The sequence below is a fragment of the Benincasa hispida genome, chromosome 2 (assembly GCF_009727055.1).
Source record: "Benincasa hispida cultivar B227 chromosome 2, ASM972705v1, whole genome shotgun sequence".
Taxonomy (NCBI): Eukaryota; Viridiplantae; Streptophyta; class Magnoliopsida; order Cucurbitales; family Cucurbitaceae; genus Benincasa; species Benincasa hispida.
In genome coordinates this window covers 22,783,078-22,799,613 of record NC_052350.1, presented here as the reverse complement: position 1 = coordinate 22,799,613, position 16,536 = coordinate 22,783,078, and the positions used below count along the sequence as shown (strand labels likewise).

General features: G+C 32.2%; 1 pseudogene; it reads left to right on the top strand.

Moving 5' to 3' along the window:
- The first annotated feature begins 3,610 nt into the window (after positions 1 to 3,610).
- LOC120070788 lies at positions 3,611 to 5,399 on the top strand (annotated as a pseudogene).
- The last annotated feature ends 11,137 nt before the right edge of the window (positions 5,400 to 16,536 follow it).

Here is a 16,536-nt window from a genome sequence, read left to right as displayed (position 1 = left end):
AATTAATTGCAAACGTTTTATGAACGATTTTGTTAAACCATTTGGTGTATGAATATGACTTACAGGATGTTCAACACTTATCTCAATTAACATATAATAATTATCAAAAGCTAATTCACCAGCACTATCAAAACGAATGGTCTTAATTGTATAATCAGGAAATTGTGCTCTTAACTTAATTATTTGAGCATGTAATCTTGCAAATGCAAGATTTCAACTCGATAATAAGCACACGTGTGACCATCTGCTGGATGCGTCTATTAGTACCATAAAATATCTAAATGGTTCACTTAGTGGGTTAATAGGTCCACATATATCATCATAAATTCGTTCTAAAAATGAAGATAATTCAGTCCCCACTTTAACTAGTGATGGTCTAATGATTAATTTGCCTTGAGAGTAAGCATCACATGATAATTCATTAGATTGAAGAATCTTTTGGCTCTTCAATGGATGTCCATTTGAATTCTCAATAATTATCCTCATCATTATAGACCTTAGATGACCTAATCGACCTGTCAAATTGTAAATATGTTTGGATTCATGAACTTCAAGTTCATTGTTGCATATGTTTCAATTACTCGTATGTGAGTATAATATAATCCAAAAGATAAAACACTCTTCTAGTATACATTTTTCATATGAATAGATATGATATAAAGATACTCCATATTATTCTTTCTATCAGTCTAAATATGATAATCATTGCAACGTATATCTTTAAAACTAAGTAAATTTCTCTTTGATTACTAGAGAACAATGCATTGTCAATTGTAAATTATGTTCCTCTTGAAAAAATAATATTTTCTTTTTCAAATCTTCAATCAGGTTTGCAGAACTTGATATTGTATTAACTTTTTACTTCCAGCATTGTCAGTTTGGAAAAATATTTTCTACTTGTAAGTATCGTATGTGTAGTTGCACTGTTTGCCAGACAGTTTGGAAAAATATCTTCTTTACTCATTTTTTGGTCACCCAACATATGAAAATGATCCAGGTTTCTTCATTAAAAGAAAATAATTACAATAAGAAAAACAACATTAAATCTAGATATTTTCAAAGTCAAAGGAAACACTTGATGTTCTATCAATTCTGCTGATTTTTTCTTTAGAAGATTCAAAGAAATCCGTCATATCCAAATTTGTCATGTGGGATGGGTTAAATATGTCATTATCCTAGTATGCAAAATTTGTTTCCACATTTTTTTCTTTTCCTTCAGAGATGCTTGATAGAGATCAACTAAGTACTTTGATGTACGATAAATACATGACCAATACCCAGTAATTCCGCATCGGAAGCATTCATTTTCAAGAATTATTATCTTATGGAGTTTTTCTTTTCTTTGTGATCATCATTTTGTGTACTTCTTTTGAAATTTGAATGATTAGAACGAACACCAAGAAAATAATAATTATTTCTTCCTCTATCACGATTATAACCTTGACTGCAACCACAACCTCGACCATGATTATTAACATTCACAACATTCACTTTAGGGAATGGTGTTGTTCCAGTTGGTTAAGATTATGATTTTTCATCAACAATTATTAACATTTATAATATTCACTTTAGGGAGTGTTGTTGCTCTAGTTGGCTGAGATTCATATATATATTTTTTTAATCAATAACTCATTATTTCGTTTAGCCACGAGAAGATATCAGATGAATGTACAATACTTTAAAATTATTTCTCTCCATATTGCTACTATGGGAGCTCATCCGAAATGTAGAAAAATGTCTTCTCTAACATATCGATTTAAAATTTTGGAGCCTCAAGTGCATCTATTTATGACAAGCTTTAAGAAAAAAAAATTATTTTCTGATGATCACATTTTTATGGCATCCAGGTATATTTTGGCATCAAACACTAATGACAGATAATTATCATCATTAACATCAAATGCTACAAATTCTATTTTTTATAATATTTTTCATAGTAACACCTATAAAATATTATATGTATATTAGAAATTTAATATGTATCAAATATGTAAAACAATATTTAATTTATTAATTGTAACAGAGAGAGAAAGACCGACATACCTTTAGGACCTACATTTAGAGAGAAAAATGATAGGAGCTCATGTTGATAACGTGTTGTGAACTTGAGAAGTACAACGGAATATGGATACCAATAAAATATAATATTAAAATAAATATAATATAATTAAGAATAAATTAAATTAATATTAGAATAAATTAAACATAATATATAAAAAAGCAAAATAAAATAAATTAACAAAATATGAACTAAGGAATTTCTCTAAAATCTCCACTTTCTCCAATTTTTATGGAATTTGCCTAATATGTGTCTCTTCCAAAACCCACCAAATACCGCGATAATTTGACAAGTAGGAGGTGAATTACATGGACACGAATAATGTATAATATTGAGGGCACATGATCAACACTTAATAAAGGCATGACACAAGATCAATAAACACTAAATATGAACATTTAATGATATCTATTATCATAATATTTATAATAAAAAACCGATTTTCTTTTCTTCTTTCTTTCTTTATTGCCAACCATGTACATTGGAAAAATCAATCTGCCTTAATTGCCAACACTATAATAGTGTAAAAGTACAAATTTGCCATCAACATAATAATATAAAAGTATATAAATGGAAGGGCAAAAGTGGTACAAAAAATTTCGCTTCATCTAGCCTTTCATATATATTGTAGATTATAATTTAAAAAAAAAATGGTTTGGATCTTATTTCTTTGAATAACATTCTATCTTGGTCCCTAAACTTTTAAAAATATCTATTTTAGTCTTTAAATTTTAAATATTGTTTTATTTTGATTCTTAAACTTTTAATATTGCTCATTTTAGTTCCTAATTTTTTTTAAAATTGCTTATTTTGGTCCTTGTTATATTAAGATTTTGTTTACTCTTCAACAAAATGGCATAGTGATTTGTATTTTTAGATGATTAGACTACCAAATAAGTTAACAAATCATTTTTGAAATTTAGGCCCCATTTGACAATTATTTGGTTTTAATTTTTATTTTTGAAAATTAATTAAGTATATAGACATTACTTTCACCTTCAGATTTCTTCATTTGTTATCTACATTTTACCAATTATTTAAAAAACCAAACCAAAATTTGAAAACTAAAAAAATTAGCTTTTAAACAATTATTTTTGTTTTTAAAATTTGACTAAGAATTCAATCATGATACTTAAGAAAGATGTAAATCATGGTAGGAAATGGGGAGGAAATATGTTTAATTTTCAAGAATCAAAAACAAAAAATGAAATGGTTACCAAATGAGGTCTTAGAGTTTCGATTTTGAATAAGTGGGAAAACGAGAGAATTTAAAAGAAATTTTTAGTTCAAAATTTTGGTGCGTTGGTTATTAACATTTTACTTCAATTTCATCTTATTTAATACATCAGAGCCTAATCATTAAAAAATATAAACTCTCTCACATTTATGTCGAAAGAGTTAACATAATTTTAATAATAGGGACTAAATAAATATCTTTTTTAAAAAAATTTAAGGACTAAAACGAAAATTTTAAAAGTTTAAGAAGAAGATTCAAAGTTATAATAAAATAGGATTTAAATCCAAAAAAAAAATGTTCCCTATTATTGGTAATGAGTTTTTAAGATGAAGTAGGCTTGACCTGATAGTTTCCCGATACGTCCCCACCTCATGACAGTCACACAAAGTCCCGTCTCGCTTTTCGATTCCAATTCTCAGGACACTCAATCTCAACTTCTTCTTTCCATAGATCTCTTCTAGGATTGTTCAACCAATTTAGCATCGTCTCCTTCAGATCCATTGGTAAGCCCAACCCTAACTTATGTTTTCCTCTGTTATTCCATTTTGGTTCAATTGGCTTCTTCCCATTTCTAAATCCCCAAATCTATATCTATTAAACCTTAATGGGAATTTGAATGGGTTATATATGGGGTTGTTGTTAGTTTCAAGTTTACCAACTTCGTTCCTATTTTCCCTTACTAAAATCCCCAAATTATTTTGATAGAGGATTTTTTGCGGTAATTAGGATGGATGGAAACAAGGATGATGCGTTGAAATGCTTGAGAATTGGAAAAGAGGCTTTGGAAACTGGGAATTTAGTCCAAGCCCTACAATTTGTCAACAAAGCTCGTCGTCTTGATCCGACGCTTCCCGTCGACGACCTCTTACCGGAACTTAAAAATGTTTCTGGTGATCAGTTGGGTGGTGATGCATGTGAAACTGGCAATGGGTCATTTGGGTCCTCTTCATCCCAGTCCCCTAAATAGCCTTCTGTTCGCTGTAGAGTTCCGGCATCTGGGTCTTCTGAATCTTCAACGTCGGCGACTTTTACTGAGGACCATGTAGAGATTGTAAGGTAGATCAAGAAGAAGAAGGATTACTATGAGATTTTGGGATTGGAGAAGAGTTGCACTATTGAGGATGTTTGGAAGGCATATAGAAAGCTATCTTCAAAGGTCCATCCAGATAAGAATAATGCTCCTAGAGCTGAAGAAGCATTTAAGGTTGTATCAAAGGCCTGCAAAACATGGTGCAAATGGATTTAATGGGTTTTATGAAGGTGATGTTGATGCAGAAGAGATATTTAGAAACTTCTTCTTTGGTGGAATGCCACCAACGACTACTCATTTCTGTAGTTTCAATTTTGGCCCTAGAATGGCACCTAGAACAGGGGATCATGGCTCTGGTGGTGGCCTTCGGACACTGATTCAATTGATTCCTGTACTGGTGATATTGCTTTTGAACTTCATGCCATCCTCAAAACCTATATATTCTCTTTCCCGTTCATATCCTTATGAACACCGATTTACAACTCAGAAGGGTGTCAATTATTATGTGAAATCGAAAAACTTTGAACAAGATTTTCCTTCTAGCAGTCGGGATCGTCTGGTACTTGAGCAAAGGGTAGATAGGGAATACGTCAATATTCTTGCAGAGAATTTTCGACTTAAAGTGCAATGACGCTAGTGGGGATTCATTCGTGAAACTCCGCATTGTGATATGTTGAATAAAGGTCTATTTCAACTCTATCTCCGTTATCATTTTGGCATTTTTGGATTGTTTGCAAATTTGATTCCTAAGCAATTTATCTTTATGAGTTCTTCATAATGTGTAGTCTAGCAGCATGATTACGTATATAAGACCCGTAGTTATGAAGATAATAGGATTATTAGTAAAATATTAGTATGGTTATTAGAATGGGCATATTAGTAATTAGATAGCAAGTTTGTTAGGGTTTTAGTCATAAATAGAAGAAGTGGGTTGGGAGCAAGGGAGTGAAAAATTTTGTAGTGATTTCTTGTGGGAAATATTGGTAGAGAATAACCCTCTCGAAAGACTCTGGTAATTGTAGTTTCTTTATTGATATTGCAATATAAATCTATCTTTCAGTGTTCTTTTGTTTTTTTATTTGTGTTCTTGTGTATTCTTGTTAGGAGGTATCCTAATAGTGTATTAGTCCACCAAAACCATAAGAAGGATAAAGGAAAGTTGTTCCCCCTCAATGCTGTAGATTGTTATGTGTTCAAACTATTTTCCCTTGACGTTCATTTATTTTGCTAATATTTGATCTACAACAGAATATATTTGATAATACAAAGTCATTTGATTTTTTGTAAAAAATAAAATTGTTCTTTTATGGGAACGGAGTATAAACTTTCTCTATGCGTGGTGGCAGGATGTTGAATCAAAAAAGTTTGACATTTCAAATCAATGAGATTTTCTAGCCCATGTTGATTTCATCATTTATGGTGCGGAAATAATAATTCTGGTCAGGTATATACTATGGGGAAGAGACTATAAGTGAAAGATCTTGCTTTTGTGTAGGAACTTCAGAATTCAGTGTGGGTGAGCGAGAGAATACCCAATACTCTATAATTTGTTGGGACCTTTTGTATGCCCTTGGGGTCCTTTTGGCTTGAATATTAACAGGAAGATACTTTCAGTATGTTGGTGGGGGGAGACCCTTTTATTGGTTGAGATCAAATATACAGAAGAGGGAAAAATTATCCACTTTATTGCTACAAAAATGCCCACCAAATGGAGACTAAGAAAGAAGGGAGTAATTTGGTAATTGTCATTGTTAGCACTACAAGTTTGGTTTATAGAAGTTGTAATTTTTTAAAGACTGGTTCACCTTCTAAAAATCTCTCCTTGAAATACAACAATTTGGGGGTGAGAAAAAATAGATGTCAAACTATGCTCATTTTTCTCAAACATCTCAATGAATCTTTCAATTTGTTTATGGTCAAGTTTCCCAGAGTCTAGTTAGGTGATTGTTTTCATAGAATGCCTCGACTTAGGCAGTTGGGTGATTTGGGACCTGATTTTTGGGCTTTCTATCGTCTATTGTATTCCAACATATGGTTCCTTGTAGCTTTATATCGAGGCCCCCCTGTATTTTTGTTTTTTTTCTCAATTTGGTTGTACATCTTTAGTTCATCTCATTTGCTTCTTATCTTTCTCTGTTGTATCTTTACCTGTGTTTTGGGCATCTTTTTTCATTTGGTGTACTCGCTATATTGTACTCTTTGGATACTTCATTCATCAACGAAATGTTTCTTTAAAAAAAAAAAAAGAAAAAACAAAAACAAAAACTTGGGCAGTTGGGGGTATGACTCCTAGTTGGGAAAATATTAGGATCATCAGTAGGATTAGTAGTAAGGGGTATTCTAGTAATTAGACATGAAATTTGTTAGGTCTTTTGGAATTATAAATAGTAGGTTAGAGGTGAAGAATTTTGTGGGATTTACTTTAGGAAATTTAGGGAGAGACTAGCCCTCTTGAAAGGCTAGCTTACCTTGTGATCTATTGGATATTTGTGTTCTTGTTGGGATTTTCTGTTTACGAAAGAAGGATCCTAATATTAGGCTTATTAGAGTTACTGATTTTCTAATGAAAAATGGACGAAATGAATCCTTTTTTAAAAGGCTTATCCCCTCTTGAAATTCTTCCATATTCAAGTTTCTCCCGTAGAGAATTTCGGTTGCTTTGGTTATTATCCAATCATATTTTTCAACTTTAACTAAAAATGTTTTGCTAACAACCAAGGATGCAACTTAGGAAACAAATTGATAAGCAGGAAGAGGGGCTATAGACGGTCGTGGTCCGAAACATAGGACCTATTGCCCATATAGTTCGTGGTGAAGGGTTGTATATGCCAATGTTCCAAAACTATCAGTCATCTAAGAAAGAGACGAATGAGCCTTCAAACTAACAAAGAATGAGATTGTATACTGACCTATCACCGATATCTCGGTTCTTATTTTTACCTTTGGATCTCAGATGCACTTTATAGTTATACATGAAAAACATTCATTCATAGATTTTTATTTTCAAATCCTAGCTTTCACGTGTTCTGAAATGACACGACATGATATTGTTTGTTTAGACTTCTTTTGAAAATATGGAATTTCATCTTGTTGATAATGAAAGAACTCTTAAACAAGAGTATCCATGAGCGGGTTCGAATCTTTCCTATTTCATTGTGACCGAATTACCACACACATATTCTAACAAACAGATATGCATTGTAACACTAATTATAGGCATGCTTTAACAATTAAAATACAACAGATTGAGTAAACGTACTAGTTGAAGACTATCTTCACTCGAACTCAATCTAGTGGAAGCAACCCCTCTACGGTCCTTATCGCCCAGCAAATAGTCGCTTAGCACACCATGATCATCTACACGAACGGCAGCGTGCCAACAAGTAGCAATCGGGGAAGACACCACCACTTGAAGCCCTTAGTATTCTCGAAGTGAGAATCCAAAGAGTGGACTTTGATGGAATTTGTAGAGGAAGGAGGAAGGACGATCATGTAGAATGAACAAGCAAGTGGGAGATAGTAGGTGACTATCGTTTAGTCGGGTGCTTGTCGTTTAAGAAAAGGTACACGATCGTACAGGTTTTTCTAAGCGATCGTCTAGTAAAGAGTAAGTGATCGTCTAGTAAAGAGTAAGCGATCGTTTAGATCAGCTCGGCGCACTAAGCGATCGTTTAGAAATCGCGTGCAATCGTTTAGTACGCGTGTGTACGATCGTTTAGGCGATGGGTGCTATTGTATAAGCTCTCAACTAAGCGATCGTGAAGTTGACACCGTGAGAAAATTTTTCCGAACTTGATACAAAATGAAAACAATTTTCATTTTATTCTTTATTTACAATTACCGAAATCAATCTTCCTACTGTCGCACGATTTAGGAGAAATTCCTGGTCAATTATCTCATAACCACCTATTTAAATAAATAATGAATATAATCATATTATATTCTTAACCTATAGTTTGATGTCATATATCTAATATAGTAATTTCTCCTCTTTTTGATATAAATCATATTCATATCTAATTTCCTCCAAAATAATGTATCTCATACATTTAGTTAATTATATCATATATAATTAACCAGATCAATTATATCATATATAATCAAACTTTCTCTTGTCAATTTGAACATTACAAACTGACCCAAAAACTGATTCTCAACTTTATCCAAGCTACCAAGGGGACCTTATGGACCTGTGGCTCGAAGCTCCAACGGTACATGAGTAGCTGACTAAACTCTTTAACCACGAGATCCATCATTCGTTAACTGCCAGACATTCCACTAAAGACCAACAACTAAACTTTTCTTACCACAGATATATTTCTGTGTCCATCAGATATAACCAATCATGAGTACAACGACCCTTCACAGATGCTCGTAAGTACAGTTGAATCAATTCACCGTTTTACCCCTGTAGTTACATCTCACTCATTTCTCTAATGAACAATACAATATAGTCCAACTAAGTGTGAACACCTCTCGGGCCAAAAGAAGGTGTGTGACGCCACATCGTTCAAGCCCTGGAATCAGCCCTTAAAGGAGTTATCTATCTACTTTCGAGGAAGGAGTGAATTCCAGTTCTCAGCTCCCAAATTAGACGAATCCCCAAAATGGTTGGTTTGAGTCGACGACCTGGCCACTTGCACCCATGCAAATCAAAGGACCGCCCTCAATGGCAGGAGTTCCCAACTCACTCAAAATTGAGGTCATGTTACCTATGGTCATCCTAGTGAAGTGAAGTTTCTGTCATGAACGGTGTTATTAACGAGACATTAATACTTCATGGTCAGGTTTTATACAAACTCTTTGTATAGGACGCCCCCACTCGCATGTCCCTTATACGAATGGTCAGATCATACCATCTGTGACAAGTCACAACACTTGTGACCATTCCACAAAGCGGGCTACATCTGTAGCATTACCAGGATAAGGTTTCCCTCCTATATCCATATATTACAGACCATTTTGGTTATCACTCAAGACATGATCCACTTGTATGTTACCACATACATGCTTAAGTTACATACAGATAACTAAGGATTTTAGGTTTATTGGTTTGTTGTGAAACAAATAAAACAAACAACTGAGTAAAATCAAGAAGTGAAGTAAAATATCATATATTATACATCACAAGCGTTCGTACAAACTGTTTACAAACTAAAGGACACGAGACTTTAGGGCATCAACCCCAACAGATAACTCTACCTGCTGGTATAGTAAGTAAACATGGATGCATTTGCCATTCATCTAATCTAATAGAACCCATATAACTAGAATAGAATAGAATAGAATTATTATTATTATTTGTGATATCGATGAGTGTCCAGACAAGCATACGCACACCTCGACTGATCTCAAGGGTCATCCCGCTTGGCCCCTATAATATTTGATTACCAAGAAAATTTGTAGGATATTAACTCTCTATAGGATCTGGTATATTGAGAAACATTTGTAAGCAAGTTAGAATAAGAGGTAGTTTAAAAATAGTTAGTTACATGTTAGTTAGCTGTTATTCAGCACATGTGTAAGCATTTTCCCTATAAATAAAACACTTCTCACTCATTTGAGCAGAAATTCAATTTGATTAAAAAAAACTAGAGTTTGGTTTACACCAAAAGTGGAATCAGAGGACTCCAAGAATCCGGGACGGTGACTAGCATTCAAGAAAGTATGGAAGCCCTTACTCGTAGGGTTAAGATGTTGGTAGCAACACCTCAAAATCGGGAGAACACTCAACCATTCGTACAAGAATGTGAAAAAAGAGGTCAGCGTGGTGCTGGGCAACTAAAAAATTCATCAAGAAAGATGCAGCTCCAAGAAGATCCAAGAAGACGTTTGAATAGGCAAGAATGGCAGCAAAAATTCCAAGATTGGGATGCTTCGAATGTGTATGATCAAGAATAAAAGTTATATGCTCCAAGGAGGCGATGAGAAGAGAGGTACAGAGACAGATATGATTACAAAATGAAGATTGACTTGCCGACTTTCAATGGGAAGCGTGATATCGATACATTCCTCGAATGGATCAAGAACACCAAAAAAAATTTCGATTATATGAATACGCCATATCACAAAAAGGTACGTTTGGTAGCCTTCAAGTTGAAAGGGGGAGCTTCCACTTGTTTGGATCAATTGGAGATCAATCGGCAATGGCAAGGCAAGAGGCCAATTCGAACGTGGAAAAAAATGAAGCGGTTGATGAAATAGAGATTCCTTCCTCCTAATTATGAGCAGACCCTTTACAATTGATACCAAAATTGTAGACAAGGGCCTCGACAAGTGCCAAATTATGTGGAAGAATTCCACTGATTGGGAGCAAGAACAAATTTGGTGGAGAATGAACAACATCTAATTACAAGATTCATTGGCGGCTTATGGGTGGACATCAAAGAAAAGGTAAAATTACAGCACTTTCTTTTCGGATGATGCAATTTGTTATGCTGAAACAATAGAGGAGTTGAATGATTTACGCTCCAAGAAAACTTCAAGAAAAGCTTTGGGATGCTTCTATAAGCAGAAGAGCAAACAATAACTTGGACCATCCTACTCCACCAATTTCATTCATGGAAAAGGATAAAGAAAAGCAAGAAGAGGTTGGAGAGAAGGAAACGGAGGCTGTTTACAAATAGAAAGTTCAAAATCTTTATAATTGTCCTACATTGGGAAAATGTTTGAGGTGTGGCCAAGTGGGGCACTTGTCTAATGAGTATCCTCAACAAAAAACAGCAGGATATATAGATGAAGAAGAGAATTTGTTGGCTGGATGCAATGAAGATAATGAGGAAGAAACCAGTTATATTGACACGGATGAAGGTGATAAGGAGTTTTGTGTTCTCCAAATGGTGTCGATTGCTCCCAAAGGAGATTTTAATCTTCAAATACATTGCAAAATGTTTGTTAAAGAAAGATTTATTGGGTCTTGTAGTTGTTGAAAAGACAAAATGCAAAAAACAACAAAGACATTCAACACCATATTGACATGGTTTCGGGTGCTACAATCCCTCATCTTCCTCAATCACTATAGGTTGAGTCTTAAGGAGTATGAGATCCTCCACCAACATATTGAAGAATTATTGAAAAGAGGCACATTCAATCAAGCCTTAGCACATGTGTGGTGCTAATCCTTCTTACTCCTAAAAAAGATGGTAGTTGGAGGATGTGCGTGGATAGTAGAGCCATCAATCGAATCATTGTGAAATACCACTTTCCAATTCTTCGAATAAGTGATCTACTTGATCAATTTGGAGGATGGTGTATTGAGAACATTTGTAAGCAAGTTAGAATAAGAGTTAGTTTAAAAATAGTTAGTTACATGTTAGTTGTTATTCTTGTGTAAACATTTTCCCTATAAATAAAGTACCTCTCACTCATTTGAGGAGAGATTCAATTCGATTTAAAACAAACTAGAGTTTGGTTTATACCCAAGAAAACTCATAGGAGGATAATAATTACTAGTATACCCTCAATAACCTAATAATATTCCTAAGTACTCCATTGACATTACTATCTTTATCATTCTTGGTTCTTGCTTTTGCTCATGTAACTAGATTACAACAATTCCCAGTTGGATGTAAAGAAAAAGGTTGAATCATATGCTTCAAAACTACCTATTTGCTAACCAAACAGCTTTGAAATTGTTTTGCAGGTCCTTTTTTTTCTCGTTTTGGGAAAGAATTGCATAGAATGTTTGCATGAAACTAATATGGGAGTTGAATAGTTACCCCAGGTCGCTCTAGTTTCGAGCTTATTTTTCCATTTTCACTACAGATTTACTTGTTGCTATAGGTCATTGAGTAGATTCTGAATAATTTTAGAGCTTGAGTTTGGATGTACTGATCAAATAATACTTTTGCTTTATCATGGATCAATGAACCTTGTTCGTTATTCAAATCTTGACAATATGCTCATTTTGTCTATTGGGAAAGATTGGCAAGATATATATGTAATCATTGAAACCAAGATTGGATTGCAATCCTTCTTCAATCTATAATTTATGATCAAGCCAACTTTAAATGATAACACAAGATGATTTATGATTTGTAGAGTTCTTAGAACAGAAAAAACTTGTTACAATACAAGATTTGTATTGCAATGTTTTCTCAATCGAGGAAATTTCAGGTATTGTTATACAAAATTTGAAATATATCAAATAGTCGTATAAATATCATGATAACGTGAGATAATAAATATGTTAAATTATTTATAATACATGTATTGTTATATGTCTATTTTTATATAATGAATTTAAATATACTATTTTGCAGATAATAAATGTCTAAATGTATTGCTTGTTCAGGCAATGTTATTTGTTATTGAAATTATAAGTTTAAGCATTTGTTTATTGATTTTTATAAACAATCTTTTCATTCACCAAATTGAACCTCGAGCTTTGATGACCAGTGCAAATTTTATCATAAATAGCCCTATTTTACTTTAAATTTGAATAACTGTGTAATTTTTACCAACTAAAAGACAGTCATACTTTAATGATTAGTGCAAAAATTCATGTGTTAAATGACTTATATAGGTTCGCTACAACATTGATAAAACTTCAATAAAAAGCCATGTGAGTTTTGATTGTGCTTAATTTTGTTAAAGACTTCCATTGAAATTAGCAAGCTTTGTTAAAATTAGTGGACGAGTTGAATAGAAATTGAACGAGACAATAATATTTTTTAATTATATTTTAAAGAAGAGAGTATCTGTATTGTTTTAATTATTAAATCTTCAACTTAGCATTAATAATAATTAATAATGATAACTGTTTTAAATGACAAAATTGTTGAAAATATTTTTAAATATAACAAACAGATAGTGATATTTTGTTATATCAATATTTATTATGGATAGACTATGACATCTTGTTATATTTGTAGACTCATTTTCCTATATTTAAAAACAATCTTAATAACAATAAATGTTATGTTACTATCTATTTTCAAGACTTAAAATGTTGATGTTCACAAAAATATCGAGGTCTAAATTTTATGGAAATACCGATAAATATTCCTAGACATTTTTAGTTGTTAGAGTTGACATTCAACATGCGGAAGTAATAAAAGATCTAAGCACTCTAATTATATCAATTTTAGTTAATAAGCATGTATGTACATGGTGTTAGTATATTAGGGTTTCAAGTGAATACCTTTGATGATTCTCCCAAATTGATCGAATTCACCACGAAATTCTTCTTCTATCTCAGTAATAGACCACCACAAGTGTCTTGATTGAGTGGTAAAACTCAAATTGAGAAGAATTTTGGTATAATTTTGGGTGTTTTGAAGAGGAAAAATTTCAATAGTTTCTTCAGAATTTTCAGTTGCATGAATCTAATCCTATTTGATTAGCTTTTTATTTATACAATAAAATCATGCAACACTTCATTAAAGGGAAGCTTGAAAGTTGAAAGTTGAAACTCCACTAATTTAGTGGATTCGGTGGTAAAAATTGGAAAATCTCATTTCCAATTTAAAATTAGTTTTTTTAATTCAATATTAATTTCATTAAAATAAAAATAAATTAAAAAAATATTAAAACCCATTTTCCTAATTTAAAATTTTCAAATTCAAAATTATTAAAAAAAAACTTTATTTTAAATAAATAATTAATTAAACAATTTTAATTAAATAATTAATTTAATATCAAATATTAAATTAACAAAATACTTAATCCACACATGAATCATTATTCATGTACTTGATATTTAAATTGAATTTAAATATTTCCAACTCTCCAATTCCGTTTAATATCCATTGAATTTGTAAATTAAACATTTAATTATATCAAATATAATAATCCAAACCCTAAATCGTATTTGAACATTTCAAATTCACTCAACACATTATTATAAGGTTTAATCCTTTTATGAGTTAGTAGAGAGACCTAATGGACCTAAAACAAGTAGGAATGAGTTCCATCTTGTAGGATTATGTCCCGGTTATCTATCTTATCTTTCCCTTAAAATGGAAGGCTTATTGAACTGCGATATTGAGCCACTCTCACCCATGCAGATTAAAGGATAATCCCGAATAAACAAGAGTTCATAGTTAGCTCAGGATTGAGATCGAGTTATCTTAGGTCATCGAATTGAAATAGTTAGCTTTAAAGTAAACGGTCGTTATAAAGAAAAGTGACTATTTTGTGGTCTGGTCTTGTGCAAACATTTTTTGCATAGGATGTCCCCACTCGCATGTTTCCACATGAACGACTTTGGGATCACATCATTTGTATCAATTACAAAGTGGGTTGTATTCATAGTGTCTTCAGGATAAGGTACCCAACCCTATCCATATACTTATAGACCATTTAGGCTATATACTAAAACTTGCGATGCACTTTTATGTCTCTACATAAAATTTAAGTATTCATGTTATAACCAAGAATTAGTTTATTGGATTTATGAATTTATAAATGCAATTTACAAATTCAATAACACCTTCATTGAAAGAAATCTCAATAACATCTTTATTGTAAAATTGAATTTGTTAAAAGATTACAAACTGCGAGTTTTAGGACATTTCTCAATATTAGAAAAATTATGAAAACAAAAATTAAAAAAATAAATATAAATTAATAAATAATTTTCTTTTATAATCTTTAAAGTGAAATTGTAATGGGTGGCAATTTGGAAATATCATATGTAAAACGTGTCACACACTTTTTTCATTCGTAGATATGACAACTTTTTATCTTCACAGCAGATTCCTTCTCAGTTTTCTCTCTCACCCTTACGTTCCATCTCCGTCTCTCTGACTCTCACGTTCTATCTCCAAGTCATACGACCAATCATCGTTACCTGATTCGTCGTACTACTGCTCGTCGATTTCCATTTTCATTCCAGTAAGCTCCCTTTGAGAGCTTCGGTAAGGAGAGGTTGAACTAGACAATTGTGGGCCAAGGTGGTGATGGTGAGGAGGTGGTGAAGGTGATCAGCGATAGTGGAGAGTTGGTAGGAAAAAATGTCATTGTGTGTGTATTGTATTAGGGCAGTGGGCGATTCTCTCTCTCCTCTCTTTCCTCTTTGAGCGGCAGCCCCTCCCTTTTCCAACATAAAGTAGATCTAATTAAAGAAGATCTATTTAACTTCGTAATTGTCATAAGTCTTTATTTACGTAAATGACCTTCAATTTAAAACACTTAAATAACTCTTCATTTTTAACGTGTATCAATAGTACGTCAAGTGTCTAAATAGTCTATCAAGTGAGTATTAGTAGTTCTTAAGTGTATCGAGTGTATACTAGTAGTTCAAATGTATCAAGTGTACCAAGGGTATCAAATGTATCAAATGTATATTAGTAGTATATCAAGAGTATCTAGGGTAGCACGTGGCTTGGCTTGTTTTATGCCATTTTTTCAAAAGTAATAAGTTTGGGCTATGGGCCTAATTTTTAAAATTATTTTGCCAAATATGCAAAAACCTCATTTTCATACAAGTTAATATGTCTATTATTTATATTCTATTTACATTAGTAACATTTTGTTGCTTATTTTTCTATGTTTTGTGAATCTTTCTACAATATAATAGAAATGCCAAAATATTCATTCACCCCTCATATCGATATCAAATTCATGAAAATGTGAAAATATGATTGCGATAAAAATTTAATACTACGCCTATTTTTCAACTAGAATGATATATTTTAAAACCTTGAGAATCAAACAAACGTATTCTTCCAAATACATGAACACAAAATTTTCCTTTTCTGCCAAAATAGAAAAATAAGACAACCCAAGTAAAGTAAGATTGTCATACTAAGATTGCCATACTTATCTAAATATAGAGTTTAATTCCAAAAATTTACAAATTAGGGAAAAGAGCCAATTAGGCAGGCATAAACGAAATATAGGTGTAACTCAAAAAGTAGTTTTAGAGTGAAAATTAAATCAAATTATTCACGTCGTTTTGGTTTTTGAGCTTTTATTTTTTAAAATTAAGTCTATAAACATTACTTTCAACGTCAAATTTCTTCTCTAGTTATCTACTTTTTACCAATAATTTAAAAAATTAAACCAAAATTTGAAAACTAAAAAACATAACTTTTAAAAAATTTTTTTTGTTTAATTATTGTATTTAAAAAAGATAGACAAGAAATTGAGATGAAATAGACTTAATTTTAAAAAATTAAAAATAAAAAAACATATGATTACCAAACGGATAAAAGATAAAGATTATGAATACACTCAGATATCAATTGAACTATGATCGTTTTGATA